Source organism: Pleuronectes platessa, chromosome 2 (assembly GCF_947347685.1).
Source record: "Pleuronectes platessa chromosome 2, fPlePla1.1, whole genome shotgun sequence".
Classification (NCBI taxonomy): domain Eukaryota; kingdom Metazoa; phylum Chordata; class Actinopteri; order Pleuronectiformes; family Pleuronectidae; genus Pleuronectes; species Pleuronectes platessa.
In genome coordinates, this window is record NC_070627.1 from 28906997 (window position 1) to 28922680 (window position 15684).

Genomic DNA, 15684 nt, shown 5'->3' on the forward strand with positions numbered 1-15684 from the left:
TAATCAAACAGAGAAGGTTCAATCAAAACAAAAAAATGTCTTCACACTTGTGAAGTGCTGAGGATCATCTGCATATTCAATTTTAACTCTAGACACATCTGTCATTCTGCACCTTACCTGCTTAATGCTCATGTGAGTTGGAAAGAAGGAATGATGGCTATCCATCATAACCCCAGATTCAAATGATGTAGCCGTCCAACGATGCGTTCATACCAAATGCAAATATTTGTATTGTGTTACTCGTGCAATACATGCTGCTACTAGCACGAGCAGTGCTTGTATCCGGCATTATTGTGTGTTGGTCCAGAGGACCATCTGGAGGCAAAAAAAGCTCAGGGAATTTCAGTCTTCTACAGAAACTGTGTCTGTATGACTGGTGTTTCCAGCCCTACCTTAGGCGGACCTGAGACTGACCAGGGGCAGGTTTGATCCCCTGCTAGCTTGGGCTGGTGCCAGGACCCGAGTCCGATAAGTTTCACTCTCAATGCTGATTTCAAATATATATTAACTTGAGTAGTAGATGCAAATGGTGCAAATTCTTTGTTGTGTCATTCATACAACAGAGACGTGAAATGTGGTTATATTCAAATCTTTGCATTGAGTCATTCACAAACTATCTGCGTTGTATTTTATGTGTTTATTCCCACACTCATGCAAAACCCTTAGAAATGCTCTATGGTATGTTACACCTGCCTGACCTCAGGTCTGCTCCCAATAAACAGTAGTTTCTAGTCAAGTGAGTTACTGTAGGTGGAGGCTATTGGGCCTGCAACTTAAATAGCTTTGCCTGTACTCATAGACCCTTGGATCACAATGCATAACCTGCATAAAATGCATAATGTAAAGGTCATGCATGCTTTGTCCCTTCTAAGATGATGATATTAAGACAAGCTGAATGTGGTCATTGAACTGCTGGACTACCAACACTAAAATACACCAATTCACCTAAATGGTAAATGGTCTGTATTCATACAGTGAATTTATTAGCAGCACTTTTTTTTCTATGACGGGTTTCAACATCTGCATGACACTTCGGCATGCAGAAGTGGGGAAGATTGGGATCAAAATGCCAAAATTCGGGTTGGAGGACAACCTTAGTCACAGCCGTCCAACCTAAACAGAATGTCGGGCAATAACCAACTTTACTCAAAAAACAGGACTGCTGCTTTGAGAAATCAAGGACAATAAATATGCAACATAGAAGGAAAGAATACTAGGACCTAGGACTCTGAAAATCATACACAGCAAAATCATGTTGGGAGAGCAGGGAGAAACACTAACAGCCTAGAGCAGTGGCTCTCAACTGGTCTGACTTTGGGACCCACAATCACCCACATCAAGGACAATTTTACACTTCCTGAGATAGTACAGAATATCACAGTTTACCAACACACAATACAAAATTCATGATAAACCAAAACGACCAGCAGGCTGCGATGCTAGAGGGGGGAAATATTCCCTTTAACACTGAATTAGCTGCATTTTAATTAAAAACCAAAAAGTGCGTCTTAAGGACACAAGGTAATACAACATACATAACAATTCAGTAACTTCAGCCTTTTTTAACAAACTCAACAGTGCTTTGATGCACAAACTTGAAATAAAAAAGTCCAACTATTGAGAAGTAGTTTAAAAAAGACCCAAATTATGTAGCTTTAGCTGAGACTACTCACTCATTGAATCGATGACAAACAACTAAATTGATCCTGTTCACACCTCATAACAAATACTATTAAGGACTGTGAATAAACGGCACTCGGCTGCATAAAAAAATACCCTTCAAAATAAAAGTACAGGATTTTTTGCTTAACCTTTTGTTTTTACCCTGGCAAAGGCCACTGAAAACAAGTCTGCGACCAAAGCCCACCAGTTGAGAATCACTGGTCTAGATGATTGTACACATAAGTTAACAGGGAGCATAATGTGTAACAGTCTGCAGCACAAACATTAACCTCTCTTTACCAATGTGTGTTTTATGTGCCCCAAGTCGACAGTGTTCCACTGGTCATTACACATGTTGGGTTAGAGAAAACTCAGATGTGTCATGTACATAAAAAGGGATGAAAAGACATTTTGAAGCCCATGATGTTACCGCAAAGAAGTCCTCTACCGTCAGTCCACAAAAAAAAGATGAAGTCTGCATAGAATAAGCATAAGTGCAAGGTGGGAGATCCATCCCTGCTGACACAGGCCCCTGTGATGGCTTCACACAGCCAGTGAGATAGTTAGTCAGACCCCTTAGGAAAGACAGACCATAATGTATAAACAGTTGTTTATGGGTAGGTACACAGTAGGTTGCTGTGCATTCTACATAATGATACAGCAGTCTCACTGGACAGATGAAACTTCCTACGCATTTGTGAAGAGCATGGGGAAATACTTCCAGGGAGTTCACTCAGGTTTAAAAAAGGATTTTTAGGCATAAAAAAAAGGATTTGGCCTCAGAGTGCAGAGCTTCCATCATCTTAAATTGTGAGATGGAGGGAAAGAAGGCATGCGATAAATACTCACTTATTTAGCTGAGGTACGAGCCAAAGGAATACCTGTTTTTAAGGAAAGAAACTCCCTTTTAACTCCCCAATGGGGTGTGGCTGGGAGGGGGTGTGGTGTTGATGGGGGGTAATTGCCATATCACTGAAGGAAAAAAGACAAACCAAGATGATCAGAGTTAACTGACATGGAAAACTCCATTAAAGAATCTCTGTAACAAACAAAATAACAACATGGGATGAATTGATTTTTAAAATAGCTATTATTGCAAAAATTCTCTTTAGAGCTTATTGAATGTTATATAAATCATGAACAAATAAGGTAGTGTCAAAGATCTGAAACACCAATCAAACCATGTCATGTTACATCTCCCACCATCACCTTTTTCTATACAATACTGGAACTGACACATTACAAAGTGTGGCCTAATCCCTCATAGCCATTATTGAGGACCTATATGGTGACAAGGCTCTGAGGTGAGCTTATGGATGTTTGTTGCACTCCTAAATTTAAAGATTTATTTGATTATCCCTGTGTTTGGTTGCTTTCACTCTGAGTTCTCTGAATTGTGCTCCTTGTGTTTCCTCTCTTTGTCCAGTTTCCAGTCTGTTTGATTGTCTGCACCTGTTCCTAATGGGTTCAACTTGTGCTATACTTTCCCAATTCAAAGGCTCCTCCAAATGTGGCCTAAGTGTGTTCTTTATTTTTAATTGTAAGTACTCAACCAAACAACTAACGGTACACAAAAAACATGTTTTCAGCATTTTTTATCAATTCAATTTATATGTAGCTTTGTTGCTAGGCAACAGCTGTAACGTTGGGACAAGCTGGGGACACAATAGGAGGACTAGACCATCTCATTTTAGTTCGGCTGACTTGGTGTACGGCCGTTGGAGGATGCATCCGACTTCGGCTGCGTAGACCAGGTCCTCTGCAGGATCCGGTTGCTGAATTGAGACACAGCTTATGTCTCTGTGCTTCCGTTTTACTTTGTCACTTCATCAGATTTTTTTTACCCTGCTTTCTGCAGAGCCTTTTTGGAGAAAAAATACCTTTTTGTTTACTTAACTAAACGTGTCTTCTGCATTTGGGTACACCGGCACAACACATCGTGGCACATGGAAGATGTTGCATCTCTGATCACTCAATGGAGGAATGACACAAGCTTTTAGGGCCCAATTTGTCTTTGTTCATGATAAAGGAAGATGCTTATCTTTTTTGCTCTGCTACCTAAATCGTATTCCCACTGATCTGATACTGAACAGGTTCTGATTGACAGAAAGACTTCAAACACAACTTGGATTACTACTACACAGAGCGGCATGCCCTACCATACACTGATCAGTGTGTGTCCTCCAGCACTTTTCCCTCTTTTGACTGAATGCTTATGATATGCATGATCATACCCCCAATTTTTATATATGTGTCATAAAAGAACCCATTAAGATTTTTAAGTCTTATTATGATAGTGTGGCTTTACTGTGCAAACTGAAATTGCCCCCAACTTTAACAAACATGAAGGTTTCTCCTGCTGAGAGGAATTATGATGTGGGCAACAGGGTGCTGCTGGCTGTTAAGATGGCTCTGGAGGAATAAAGACACTAGCTGGAGGGGGCTGAGCAGCCGTTTTTGGTGTGGACCAACCACAAAAATCTGTAGTACATAAGGACTGCTAAAAGACTGTCGATTTGATTTCACTCTGTCCTGTTACCCTGGCTCCAGAAATATCAAGGTTGTTGCCCTGTCCCGCCAATTTGAGCGTGTAGACACCCCCGGAACTCAGGCCACCATCTTGCCATCTACATGCATCATTGGAGCTGTGACATGGGGTACACCTCCGTTAAAGAAAGAAAATGGTCACTGAAATAACTTGAAACTGGCAAAAGTAATAATAAATACAAATTTACTGAAAATTAACCAATGAAAATCAGACATTGCTTTTGAATTGTGGTTGTTGCTTGCTAAAACTCCAAGGATTAATATGTTTTAGAAACCAGCCCCTCTGTTTTTGGGATGCTTGCTCCTTCAACAGTCACCTCTTTTTATATTCGTAGCCAGACAATTTCTGTCGTTTAGACATGCTGCAGTATTCGCTCAATAAATTGTTTTTCCTCAAAAGCATCTAGGATAAAGTTAAATAAAGTTAAATTGAATCACCTACTGGCTCTTGAGAGCTGGGGGCGGGATGCAGCAATTCATATTTTGCCGCCCTTGCCAAAGTGCTGTCCTAGGCAATCGCCTAGTTTGCCTATGTGGCAAATGTTAACTGGCAGTGACTGCCAGTTAACATTAACAGTGAAAAATAATGATCAGATAATATTAAAGTACCTGTGTCAATATTTTTCTAGTTACAGTTTTTTTGTCTTACCTTTTCAAATCCAATGCTGGAGCGCAGGTCAGACATCTGGTCCAGTTATTCTCTGCATTAAAATGACCCAACACCGTTAATTGTGTCGGGTCATTATTTATAACCCCATACTAGGTCAAACCCACACACCCCGTAATCCAACAACCTAACCTAGCCTTCATGGGTATACCCTAGCATTTTTTAATGTGTAGTCACTGTAGCCAAGAACTTATTTTTTCTTTATTCTTATGTTTGATGTGAACATTAATTATAGCTGAATGATTTCATATATACTGCTGCCACAGAATTAACTGATTGAATAATTTCATGAATAAACAGGTGTATATGTGTTCCTGATAAAGTGCTCAGAGAGTGTAAGTGCATAAGAATGTTAGTGTATTTGCATGCTACACATTTTTTGCAGCCGTCAAAGGATAAGAAGAAAGAAAATAAAATCAAACAAATTGTAGTCCTGCATGTTATATAGTTTTAAATTGTTTAGTTTTTTATCATGTTTAATTCAGAGCTCATTTAAAGGTTAATTGTGTAAGATTTATGTGAAAGATATATATTGGCAGAAATATACAAATATTACATAATATAATTAGTTTTTCACTTGTGTGAAATCATCTAATCGTACGATTTGCTGTTTTCTTTACCCTAGAATGGGCCCTTTATATTTACCCCTTTTGAGTTTTCATGACGACAGAAGGCTACCATAGGTTCTCTTCCATGTTTGGGAAGGTAGGGTGAGGTTCGGGGTATTCAGCTGCAACATGAAACTCCACCACTATATGTCACTAATTTCTACACACTGAACCTTTTAAAGTCAACTTAAAATACCTCTCTCTCCCCTTAACTTCTCTCACTCTTGAGCCTAATATGTAAATCATTGCACCATCAAATTGTACACCTCCTTCTCCCACATCTTAAATCACAAATTGCCACTGCTGCAGCAATCAGTCAGCAATGATACATTTGTTCAAGTATCCATTTGTATAAATTTACATTCCCTCTCCCACATATAATAATTACTGCAGTGACTATGACTACTACATGATTTGTTTTTGCTGCCACTGTGCCAATAGATAATATTAAGTGTTAACTGACAAATCCTGACTGAAACCTGATAATAAAAAATGCTGAATATTCATGGCCCAACTTGTATAAATAGCACGGGGCAGGTTGTGGGCCTGTTGCATTTCTCTGTACAATTACAGTTTGATGACCTTATGGACCACTTCACCCAACTTCAACCCAACCAGAGGTCTGACCAACAACTGAAACTATCTCTAAAATCTCTTCACTTTGACCTGAGGATGGATTTTAATTATCTTTTCACACCACTAATGTAGTCCAGGTCCAGACAGTGATTTGCAAACAAACATGTGCAGTTGTGTCTATTTATTTCTAAACCAAGTTTGAGTACAACTTGAGGGGTGGTTTTGTGTCAAAAGATCAGTAATCAGTCTGTTTTGGTTCTCTGCAGAGATAGTGTCTGCTGTCTTTGGGGTGACCGATCAGATCTCAAGTGATTTCTCCAATATAATTCCCCACCAAATACCCCCTCTTCCTCTCCTTGAGGTAAATACACCTTCTCAGAACCCCCTTAATCGTTGTCCCAACACACTGCTGTGTGTGTGTGTGTGTGTGTGTGTGTGTGTGTAGACTGTAGACAGTGATGGATGGGACCTGGCGACACCTCCACTCTTCTTGCCACCCAGTTGCTGACTGAGCCCTATGCTTTATTCATGGAGCAGAAATAAAAGGTTCCAAAAGGTTTCAGAATATATTAAGTGAACTCGCTCGGATGCCAACTGACTTGTCAGGTGGTGTTAAGCAGAAATAGATATAAGGTTTCTACTTCTTAGTCTGTGGCAAATGGAAAAATGAACAGGATACCGCCCACCCCTTGCCTCCCGCCCCTATACAACACATGGACTGCAACACATGGTTAACCAGATATGGAACAAAGGAAAAAGCTGGTTGCTTAAGGGTAACCCTGCTGGTGTTATTAAGATGTATGCCCTAATTATCTTTATTATTTATATCAAATATATATATTTACATTTTTGACTAAAATAGGACCCAGCTGATGGCAGATATTTTGACAAGCATAGTTGTTGCAGAAGCAACAACAGTCGGCCAATGCATATTAATAGTTTTCCCTTTAACACACCACTTGCTGTTGTGTAAATAACGACTGTTGTGTTTGAGAAGCAAAAGGAAGCTGTTTGATGTCAAAGATCAACCACACCTCTCAGGAAGGAGGGCAGAGGGGATGGAGGGCAGAGGGGATGTTCAAACGTTACATAACAAATTTTCTTGTTATTGAAATTGCCATGTGCTATATTTTAAAAACACACATCAAGACCATGCACACATCCAGTAATTATTTCAAACAATACCGCATTTCTTCAGTAAACCTAAGCAGGCTGCATTTGCGCATCAAATAATTTATTTATTCTTCAAAAGTAATTGTAAGATTTTTGGATGGAGCTACTAAAATGTTTGGGTTGTTCTTTTTTTCATTCTTTCATCTAATTTGGAGTTTTTCATATACAGAGTGGTTACTTAGGTTTTAGTGGGTATCACAGTACAAAGTCTGGGAAAGTAGTTTAACCAAGGGCAGGTTCACTTCGACTTTGCCATAGCCTTTTAGTTTCCAAAGTAATACTCAAGTTTCTATTAGAACACATGGTAAAGTGGAAAATTATCTTGAAGAATAACAAAATAGTATACAGAGACACTAAGTACAACCCTTGTCAGAATCTGTTAATGTTAATTTATTACAAATCCTGTCAATTTGACAACGTTTTATTTGTTTTTCGCCAAATATCAAAATGAAGCCAATTAATTTGAAAAATATAAATGTTTCCAATCAAATCAAATACTGGACCCATCTTTTCCAAGCACATTGATTTTGGTTTCAACTGACCAAATAATAAGCTGCCAACATTCATTAGGCCTCTTTTCATGTTGGTTGGCGAAGTGTGATAGTTCGCTTTTGTGCCAGTTTTTGTTCGAAATAGTTTTCGTCTTTCTCTCAATAGAGACTGACTTTATATGATGTCCTTCAAAATAATCAGTCACTGTAACCTCAGTATCTTCACATGATCCACTTGCCGAGTCTGAAGCACTCACTTGTTTTTTAATGCAAAAATATATAACATAATACATTAATGTAAATAGTGTTAGGCGTCATTTGACCAGGACGCCTCCTCTCCTTCTGTTAATGCTAGTAGGCCCTATGTCTCGTTCTATTCCTCCTAACTACTGCAGCTGATTCTGTTGATGCCCTTGTTCCGCTCCATCTTTATGAAGTCTCACAATCTGGTGTTCTTCTTGTTCAGGCAGTTCGTCATTATGTGGGCCCATGATGGATTCGACACAACCTAGAACAAAACTGGAAAAACTGTAGTGTTCATGCAATAACTGTAATGTTGATATCCTCAATTGGAAATAATCCTAGTTGTATTCATGTTTGCTGAATTGAGGTTATATGCATATATGAACTGTATTTTCAATATAAGATGTTTAACAATGTGGCGCCAAGCCATGATCTGATACCTGTAGAACTCCTGAAGAACTGAGTAGAAATGTTTCTGGCACAGAGCTGTGTACACTCTGTATCTAGATGCCTTTCTGGATATGCTCAAAGAGCAGCTGTGACTGCACACCACTCCAACTGTGACGGCCCTGGCCGTCTGTTCCTCCCAGGCTGCTTGGCTTTCTGTTTTCTGTTGTAGGTGCTGTGTGCGCCCATTTGCTGTGCTGATATGATCTGCTCTTCCCTGTTCTTCAGCCCTGCTCGCTTGTCTTCCTGTTGGCTGTGTGGAGAAAAAGCATAAAAGCCAGGGTTCCTCTGTTCTCACTATCGCTCCCTGGACAGTCGGGCACCTGGCCACATCAGGTTTATGTGGAGTAGTTATCCTATGTGGTGGCTCAGGCAGAGTATTGTTTTTTCCCCTCTGTCTATGTGTGTGTGTCTGAGTGAGTGGTCATTTTTGTTTCCTCCTTAGAACCATTTCCAAACCATGCATAAACACTGACCTTGTCAGGACCAGTACACCTCATGGGGGCCAAGCTTAGTCCTTATGAGGCTGAACTTAATTTCTGATGTCCTGGTTAAGGTTAGGGATAAGTTTTGGCTAGGCTGTCCACAATGATGGAAGTCCCTGCAAAGTCCTATACCTATAAGGCTCTATTTATACAGTGATATTATGGGTATTTGCCTTCCTTATGGGGACAAATTGCAAGTCCCTATAACGATAATCATTAAGTATAACGGTGAAGACATGTTTTAAGGTTAGAAAACACACACACACACACACACACACACACACACACACACACACACACACACACACACACACACACACACACACACACACACACACACACACACACACACACACACACACACACACACACACACACACACTCACACACACACACACACACACACACACACACAGTGTGCTGCTCGCTAAGCTTATTAGGATTGTCTTCAAATGATTAACTTGAAGACATCATAAACAAGGTCTGACACACATTTTCCTATATATCTCAACAAATATTATAAAACACAATCTAAAGTGTATGATAAGTTATGCCATTAAGAAAAATTCAGGCATAGATGCATCCTGCAAGACCATAGAAATGAAATGAAGCTTGTATTGATCAAAATAAAATAATCACTATAAAATCAATATGAATAGAGAAAATTACATCATAATGTGTATTAATACATACATACTTATTTAGATCAACCAATCAATTGCCATCTCGTGGTATAAATGATGTCTTTATGACAAAATGTTATGACAATATTAATAAAAATATGCATTGGCCCTCTGATGCTTTTCTTTACTGTATTTGTGTATCCTGCCAGGCTAATCACATACATACAACTAACTTCACACCCTGTAAATTTGAGTTTCTTTAATTAAAAAAATATTTAATTCATTATTTTAGTTGATCCGGGCTGACCAAGTTTGTCATCACACAACTACTGTAATCAGGACTGAGCCTGTAGCATAGCAATCACACCTGAATTGAAGAAAGTGAGAAAGCAGAAAGCAGACTCATTAAAAAAAAGAAAAAGGGACAGGGATGACTAATCACACTCCTTCACACTTCTCCGCAGTCACGTTCTCATGTTTGTCTGCATTAAAAGATTTCCTTTCCCACTTCCCAACAGCTCAGCAAATAATCATTCAAACATCAGAGAATGTGCTGCTGATACAGAAAAAAGGATCTTAGCTGTGTAATTGGATATACACATGCCAGCAAAAGAAGGAAAAAAAAATACAGGGAGAGAGAAGGCATTTCAGATTAAAAGTGGCTTTTATATATTGCCAGAGGCACCTTGATGCATGCTGTGCTGCTCTGTCAACACTCCAGTCAGGTAGCCAGGCCTCCGAAATTCACTAGAAGAGAAGTAGAAAACACATAGTGTGATGAGCAGGTGCATCTGAAAATAAGACACAAGGATAAATAAATATGTCGCTGGTGTTGGCACAACTGTGACAGTGTCTGTGCCGTGGTCTCACCTCCTGTGGTGATGTGTTGTGTCAGACACCTGTCGCCTGCGAATCTGACTCAGAATAGTGACGAGCGCTCACCAAGTGAGAGCTGCCAGCTTGGAGCCACCTGTGTTTTGGGATATGTTAAATAAATTGTCAGGCAACACTTTGGTATGCAGCTTTGTATAAAAAGGAGATTTGACTTAACTGTAGCTTGTGAGTCAGCCCAAGGAAAAGGCACTAACAGCTTGAACAGTGGTTCAAGTATAAGTGACACCTCATGGTGCCACCGAAATACACAGATGTCTGAGAGTGAGCTAGTCAGTGGTAAAAAAACATTACATTAAATACTATTAAGTACAAGGTGAAAGTATATACAAGGTCCAAATATAAGATGTCTAAGTAAATTATGGGAAATACTGGACACCTCAAGAAACAGACATATTTTCTTGTTAAATGTCCAATGTAATAAGTAACATTGTTATCACTGTCATTGTTTGGTGGTTTGCACACCATGGCATCTCTTACTCTTCCTCAGATGCACCTAACTGAACATGACAGATGTTTCTCAGCAAGTTTAAAAGATATTCAACTGAATCCCCCCAAAACACTAGCTTTAAATGCTGAGGACAAGTAAATTGGAGAACCCCAGGTATTGTAACGGTTTCTGCAAGGTGAATATGAATGTGGTGACTGATTACTAGATTCCTTTAACACATTTACCACATGTAGCAGATTTTGTTGATCATATGTGTTTTATGCTTTTGTTCAGGGGATATCACTTTGAAAACTGGGATTTTTTAATGCCTCCTGAACCGACACATGACAAACATGTTTAAGAAATGTCTTTGGTAGAAGGACACCTTACAAACCTGTAAAGTAATCAGTGTTGTGCAATAGTAGGAGTAGAATTGACGTTGGCTAATTATTAATAATCATGAAATATGATTATTAAAATAACAATTATTTCTTAAAAATAATCAAAAATGATAAAGCTATTAATTAAGAAATGTAACACATTTAATTAGAAATGATACGGTTATCCATTAATAATAGTTAAAATAATTAATGAAAACAATAAAATCATCAATTAAGAATAATACAAATCTGTAATCATTGCTTATTGTTGCGGGGCACCACCCTGGTTACAGGGACCAACGATACAATCTATAAATATCAGTCTCATAATGATAAATGTCAAATCAATAATCTCAATATTTAATATTAATAATTATTTAATTAACAGTGAAGGCTACTAAGTTCGAGCACAGGCAATCATAATCCAGCTGCAATCACATACATATGCACAAATAATCACAGACTACAGATACTTTAATTACAAAAGCATTTATTAAAAAGGGGAAATAAAGTTAATGTTATTCAATGATTCATCATTTTAACAAACTCCCATATTTCAAAGATAACAACAGCAGCAGCACTTATCACAATTCAGAAAATACATGTAAAACCGGCGGTCTACCTATGTATGTCTGTCTATGTGTATGTGTGTGTGTCTGTGTCAAAGTGTCTCTCTGTGTGTGTGTGTATGTCTATGTGTATGCATGTGAAATAAAGTTAGTGTTATTTAATGATTCATCATTTTAACAAACTCCCATATTTCAAAGATAACAACAGCAGCCGCTTATCACAATTTAGAAAAACACATGTATTCATCTATGTGTATCTGTGTGTGTATCTGTCTGTGTCTATCAATGTGTGTCTGTGTGGGTGTGTCTGTGTGTGTGTGTGTGTGTGTGGGTGTGTGAGAGAGCGAGAGAGAGAGAGAGAAAAAGAAGGGGGCGTGGCGATGACGCAGTCACTTGGTGACGTCACATCTAAGATGGCGGCCGATCATGATTCGTGGAATCAAGGCCTAAAAACTCTCAAAATGGCGGATTGACTACAAAACAAGATGGCGGAGCCGTTATGAATTTAGAGCCAGAATGGGAGGAGAGGGAGAGAGGAGGCGTGGCAATAATAGACTCAAAATGGTGGGTTTAACTTGCGTTATTCAAAATGGAGTCTATGTTAATGACACCATGTGGCCGGAGCTCACACTGGTGGTCGTCACATGAATTACACCAAGGGATTTTCAGACAAAGAGAATTCTTTGTCTCTGCTTCGGCGTTCGGCCGCATGGCTTCCAGATGTGTCCAGCCTCTCTGAATATAGATTTAACTATGTTACATGAACTGTATTCTAAATACAGATCGGATGTGTGTATAGGTCGGTTTAGAAGGAGAGAGAGAGAGAGAGAGAGAGAGCATACAAGGAGAGAGCAAAGCTCTCAAAAGCACCGTCAGAGACAAGTTACATTTACTTTAACACTCAGCACCCAAGTGGCGTTGTGTGCTGAGGTTTGACCGGTAAAGTCTCTTTAAAGTTGTTCAAACGGTCACAATGAGCTGGAGACGCTGCTCACGGCGCTTAAAAACTGTGGCACAAGGCCGTAACCGGAAACCGGAAGTGGCGAATCGCCGCTAACACTAGAGACTCGGCGGTCTCATACAAAACAAATACATTCAAGTATTAAAACAATACGCTACGTATTAGATTAACATCTGCCCAGACAATAAAGCCTCTTACTGTACCACCCTCGCGGTGTGCGTGCGCGTCGGGCCAGTGAATCACGTGGTCTCTCAAGCGGTCTTCGGCCGCTGGACCGGACAAACAGCGGATTTGCTCGTGCTGCTTCGATGGGATGAACGTCGTCCTTCTTCTTCAGGGATGTGGAGCTCGTGCTCCTCAGCGGAATGAATCTCGCGCTTCTGCAGGGGATGAACAGCGGTAACGCCGCTGTGGATTTGGAAAGAAAGTCTGTGATGCTCGACCGGCGAGCGAGTTCCTGTGCGCGGCCTCTTCAAGTTAAAATAACAAAAGTCCTTTTGAAAATAAAACCGTCGACTGAATAAAGAAATAAAAGAAATGAAATAAAATAACTCTGGTTGATAAACTAAAAGTTAAGGTTGCCCCCGTTAGCAACTGAATCAGCTGAGAGGCCCCGAAGGGGGCCTGGTGTTGTCTTCAGAGCAGGGTAAAATGGCAGCGATGTTTGGGGTCTCAGTGGTTTTGTTCTACCTGAGAGGTCCTCCTCCTTGAGGAGTTGGTCATAGGATGATGCTGGCTTTAAGCCAATTGAGTGTCAGAAATGGATCTGAGTGGGCGGGGCTTGGAACTGAGCAGGGGCTTCTGGGAAAACCCCAGGACATTTTTCCACCACCAGGGGGAGATTCTTGAGCCTGCAGGAGGATGTTTTCCCGCCCAAAGTTTAACAACCCTTTGTTCCTCTCGGCTCCAGTGTCTGCTGGCACCCCGCTGGGCTCTGGCCCAACAGTCCCCCTTTTGGTCTGGAGAGTGGGCTGTGACCCCGGTCTCCAGGGCAAACTATGGTCGAGAGTCCAGTGATAATCCATGAGAGGTAATCCTTGAGTGGAGTTGAAGCAGTGAAAGTTAGTTCATTATGAGGCAGAGAGGCATAAATGTCTTCGAGGCATGAGTCTAAACAGAGAGAGGTAATTGTCTGGGCAGACAGGCTAAATAACATATATTCTAAAACACGGCACACACTTTCAATTTCACATAATGCTTATCGGCAGTTATTGTTAAAATACCAATGAATTTCGGTGAAGAGTGAAATGAAAGAAAAGTGGAAACACGAACAGAAGAAAATGTTTGAGTAGGTGCTGGTGTTTTGAGGTAAACATGTGTTATCCTGTCAAACCAAAACATTTAGAACGGCGAGTCACGTTCTGTTGTTCGTTAATCTGTGAATTTATGATAAATCCTATTTCTAGGTTTTCAGATCTACAGATATTGGAATTTCACTGCCAAGACTGAATTGCCAAGTGTACCCGTGAGGGCTGCACAACCGTAGTGGTAACGACTTCAAAATCCTCAACGAGGTCTAAGGAGGTTCACTACCTGAACTACGTTATACAATTTACTGACAGAGGGTCTAAAGCATGCAGCTATTGATGGAGTGAGTGGTTTGAGCGTTTTTTTGTTTTAAAGTTGGGATTTCTTCCCCCCCTTTTCAGATGTGGAGGTGAGAGGGGGTTTCTGGCAGCGCCTTGGTCCTTCCCCGTCATTGAAGTCATCTTTGGGAGTGGAGAAGGAGGGCGTCTGCTCCTAGTTTCGCCAACGGGGTTCAGTGTCTGGTCTCTCAGTGGAGCCTGGAGGAACACGTGGCACAATGTCTCTCATTGCTTCATCCACACATCTCCGTATTTACTCCTCTGTCCCAGGATGCATCCCATGTGTTGGATTTCGGTCACCACATCTATACTCCTGGTACTGATAGGGTTTCCGTCTGTTCCAGCCCCTACTCCTCTGTTGAGAGGGATTCAGGTGCTGAGGTCGAAACTGTTTGTGGGGCTGGTTGAAATCCTCACCCCCTTGGTTTTGTGGGGCGCCCTGTTGGAAGGGTCGCTGTTCCTGGTTCTCTTTGCTGGGGTTCATCTTGGCGTGGGGAAAGTTGTCATCTTCCAGCGCCGGGTCCACATTTAGTTGGATTTGAACTGCCAGAACCACGGTGTCGTCTTCGTTGAACCCTCGGTTGTCTGGGTCGAAGCGATAAATGTCTTTTTTTTAAGGGGCTCTAGCTGCCGGGTGCAGATTTCCTCTCTTTGAGGGGGTGCTGAGTCATCAGGGTCTTCTGAATTGTGTGTGCCACAGTATTCATCTTTGTGGCCACCATCTCTTGCACCGGGAGTGGAGAACCATCCAGGACGCGACCGTGAGTCATGGTGCGCCCCTGCCTGAGTGGCAGACTGGGAAATCTCCTTCAGCCCTCCAGGACGGATTCCTTCCGTCGTTGTGGTGTGGATCAGCATGGCTCCGTGCAGGATGTGTTCCTTCTGGCTGGAGTGGATGCTGTGTGTCCGCTGGAAAGGCATTTGGAGTACCTCATAGCGGTCCCAGGTCACTGCACGTCTAGGGGTTGAGTCCGGCCCCCCCTTTGGTGTTGAGGGGGTTGGAGCGGTCGACTGCTGGGTGTGTCTGGCTCTCCAGAGCAAAGCTTCCTCTGCAAGAGGGTTGCGTAGCTGTGCTCGCAGCTTTTCTCCCAGTGTCTCTGTTCCGCTGGCTCCACCGGGAATGACGTCAGCTCCTGGCCCTGTCATCAGGGATATCAGCTCGAGGGGGGGCAGCTCTGTTTGACTGTGCCCCCCTTTCTGCTGACCTTTGACCTTCGCGTGCAGAGCTTCGTGCTCCTGCACCGCCTGGTCCTGTTCTGTGCGGGTCTCGATGATATGCCGCAGGTGGGAGTTTTTCTCCTGCTCCGCTCGACATGCTGCTTGCATGGCCTGGAGCTCCTTCGCA